The sequence below is a fragment of the Somniosus microcephalus genome, chromosome 15 (assembly GCF_052327205.1).
Source record: "Somniosus microcephalus isolate GS21.2 chromosome 15, FLI_Smic_1.0, whole genome shotgun sequence".
NCBI lineage: Eukaryota > Metazoa > Chordata > Chondrichthyes > Squaliformes > Somniosidae > Somniosus > Somniosus microcephalus.
Genome location: NC_141001.1, coordinates 123,055,435 through 123,059,534, shown reverse-complemented (window position 1 = coordinate 123,059,534; position 4,100 = coordinate 123,055,435).

Genomic DNA, 4,100 nt, shown 5'->3' with positions numbered 1-4,100 from the left:
TTCACTGGAACCCGCTGTGAGTAACCGTCCTGCTGTGCTCACGTGTACAGTCGGAGGGCGAGGGGAGGGGCGGAAATCTGCCCTCGGTGAATCCAGTCACAGGAGTCATAGAGTCATAACGGCACAGAAGGAAGCCATTCGGCCCATCGAGTCCGTGCCGGCTCTCTGTAGAGCAATCCAGTCAGTCCCATTCCCCGCTCTATCCCCGTAGCCCTGCAAGTTTATTTCCCTCAAGTGCCTATCCAGTCTCCCCTTGAAAACATCGAGTGTCTCCGCTTCCACCACTTCCGTCGGCAGCGAGTTCCAGGTCCTCACCACTCGCTGCGTAAAAAAGTTTTTCCACACGGCCTCCCTGTATCTCTTGCCCAAAACCTTAAATCTGTGTCCCCTAGTCCTTGTACCATCAACTAGTGGGAACAGCCTTTCCCCGTCTAGCCTATCCAAACCCGTCATAATCTTGTACACCTCGATCAAATCATCCCTCAACCTCCTTTGCTCTAATGAAAACAAATCCAGCTTCTCCAACCTGTCCTTGTAGCTAAGATCCCCCATCCCCGGAACCATTTTGGTAAATCTCCCCTGCACCCTCTCAAGGGTCTTCACATCCTTCCTAAAGTGTGGTGACCAGAACTGGACGCAATACTCCAGTTGTGGCCTAACCAGCGCTTTATAAAGGTTCAGCATAACTTCTCTACTTTTGTACTCAATACCTCTATTTATGAAGTCCAAGATCCCATATGCTTTGCTAACCACTCTCTCAATATGTCCTGCCACCTTCAGGAACCTATGCACATTAACTTCCAGGTCCCTCTGTCCCTGCACACTCTTTAAAACTGTGCCATTAAGTGTATATTGCCTCTCCCTGTTCCTTCTGCCAAAATGCATCACCTCACACTTCTCTGCATTAAATTCCATCTGCCACTTGTCTGCCCATTCTGCTGGCCTTTCTATGTCCTGTTGCAGTCGATTGGTATCATCCTCACTGTTTGCCCCACCCCCAAGTTTGGTGTTATCGGCAAATTTAGAAATTCTACTCTGTATTCCAATATCCAGGTCATTTATATATATCAAAAAAAGCAGTGGCCCCAGCACTGACCCTTGGGGAACACCACTGTCTACCATCCTCCAGTCTGAAAAACAGCCATTTACCACAACTCGCTGTTTTCTGTCCTTAAGCCAATTCCTTATCCAAGCTGCCACTGACCCACCTATTCCATGAGCCTCAATTTTGTTAACCAGCCTTCTATGTGGTACTTTGTCAAACGCCTTCCGAAAATCCATGTAGACAACATCCATTGCATTCCCTTCATCAATCCTCTCTGTTACTTCATCAAAAAATTCAATTAGATTAGTCAAACACGATCTGCCTTTTACAAACCCCTGTTGGCTCTCCTTAATTAGCTTAAACCTCTCCAAGTGCCCGTTAATTTTTTCCTTGATTATTGTTTCTAAAACTTTACCCACCACTGATGTTAAACTGACCGGCCTGTAGTTACTAGGATTGTCCTTACACCCTTTCTTGAACAATGGTGTCACATTTGCCACTTTCCAATCCTCAGGCACCTTCCCCGTATCTAGAGAAGATTGGAAAATTATGGCAAGCCCTTCCGCTATCTCCTCCACCAATTCCATTAGCAACCTGGGCTGCAAGCCATCTGGACCAGGCAACTTATCCATAAGAGATTAGCGTGTAAAGTTAAGGCACATGGGATTGGGGGCAAGGTATTGACTTGGATAGAGAACTGGTTGGCAGACAGAAAGCAAAGAGTTGGAATAAACGAGTCTTTTTCCGAGTGGCAGGCAGTGACTAGTGGGGTACCGCAGGGATCGGTCCTTGGACCCCAGCTATTCACAATATATATTAATGATCTAGACAAGGGAACTAGATATAATGGCCTAGAAATTGAGTTTGCGCTGCGCCAGGGCTTTAGCGCCGGAAGTTAGCGCCGGCGCTAAGTCCCTTTGCGCGCGCCAAAAATTCAGTAGCGCCGCGCCCAAACGGCTGCCGGCGCTACTGAAGGGTTTTAGCGCCTGAAAACTGGCGCAACGCGCCACATTGCGGCGCTATTCCGGCGCTGCGGCGCCCGCTGCGGTGCGGCAGGCTCGGGAAGTGCAGGCCTCCTCCTTCCGTTAAGGAGGAGCTGCCTGCACCCGGCCGCGGCCCGCGCAAATCTCTTCAAAAATGAGCCCGGCACCTCGGACAAGTGCCGGGCTTGCATCTGTTCCGGGGGGTGGGGGGGGAAGTCCGGGGAGGGAGCTGCGGGCAGGCGGCCGGCGGGAAAGCGGCCGGCCGCCGCGCCTCCTTAAAGCGCCGGCGCAGACTCCGGCAACACTCGTTTGCCGGAGTCTTATTTGCGGCTGCCACTGGCGAGGCGGCCGCAACTGAATTTCGGCTTGGGGCCGGGTTACCACGGCAACCGGGACGCTGCGCACACCGATGACGTCATCGGTGCCGGCACAGCGCTACCGGTCTACCGCCGCGGAAGGGCCCCAGGCAATTTAGGAACCGGCGCCAATTGCAGCGCTAGGCCCTCTAGCGCCGCAAAATCGGTGCTAAGGGCACTGAATTTCTAGGCCACTATCTCCAAATTTGCAGACGACACAAAGCTGGGTGGGCGTGTGTGCTGTGAGGAGGATGCCGAGAAACTCCAGGATGATTTGGACAGGTTGGGTGATTGGGCAAAAGCATGGCAGATGCAATATAACGTGGATAAATGTGAGGTTATCCACTTTGGTGGCAAAAACAGGAAGGCAGATTATTATCTGAATGGCAATAGATTGGGAGAAGGGGAAGTGCAACGAGACCTGGGTGTCCTTGTGTACCAGGCGCTGAAGGTAAGTATGCAGGTGCAGCAGGCGGTTAAGAAGGCAAATGGTATGTTGGCCTTTGTAGCGAGAGGATTCGCGTACAGGAGCAAGGATGTCTTGCTGCAGTTGTACAGGGCCTTGGTGAGACCACACCTTGAGTATTGTGTGCAGTTTTGGTCGCCTTATCTGAGGAAGGATGTTCTTGCCATGGAGCGAGTGCAGCGAAGATTCACCAGACTGATACCTGGGATGGCAGGAATGACGTATGAGGAGAGATTGGGTCGATTGGGCTTATACTCGCTGGAGTTTAGAAGAATGAGAGGGGATCTCATTGAAACTTATAAAATTCTGACAGGACTGGACAGACTAGATGCAGGAAGGATGTTCCCGATGGTCGGGGAGTCCAGAACCAGGGGTCACAGTCTAAGGACAAGGGGTAGGCCATTTAGGACAGAAATGAGGAGGAATTTCTTCACCCAGAGAGTGGTGAACCTGTGGAATTCTCTACAGAAGGCAGCAGAGGCCAATTCATTAAATATATTCAAGAAGGAGTTGGATATATTTCTTAAGGCTAAAGGGATCAAGGGGTATGGGGAGAAAGCAGGGACCGGGTACTGAATTTGGATGATCAGCCATGATCGCATTGAATGGCGGAGCAGGCTCGAGGGGCCGAATGGCCTACTCCTGCTCCTATCTTCTATGTTTCTATGTTTCTATCCATTCTAAGCATACCCAGCCTTTCTAGTACATCCTGTCTATCAATTTTCACCCCTTCCATTGCTTCTACGTTTTCCACTTCTACCGATATTTTGTCAGCATCCACCTCCTTAGTAAACACCGATACAAAGTACTCATTGAGTATTCTAGCCTTGCCCTGCGCCTCTAAGCATATATCACCTTCTTTGTCTCTAATAGGCCCCACCCCGCCTCTTACTACCCGCTTACTGTTTACATGCCAGTAGAAGATTTTTGGGTTCCCTTTTATGTTAACCGCCATTCTACTCTCATATTCTCTCTTTGCCAATCTTATTTTCATTTTCACTTCCCCTCTCAACTTATTGTATTTGGTCTGGTTCTCCCTTGAAGAATTCACCTTACATTCATCATACACCCTCTTTTTTTGTCCCCCAATATCACCACTTGATAGTTCTTACATATCTCTATGATTTCCCTGCTGATTTGCTCCTCTACCTTCCTCTCACTATTTGGAGGCCTGTAGAATACCCTCAATAGCGTGATCATACCCTTCTTGCTCCTCAACTCTAACCAACTGGATTCTGTCCTTCTCCCCT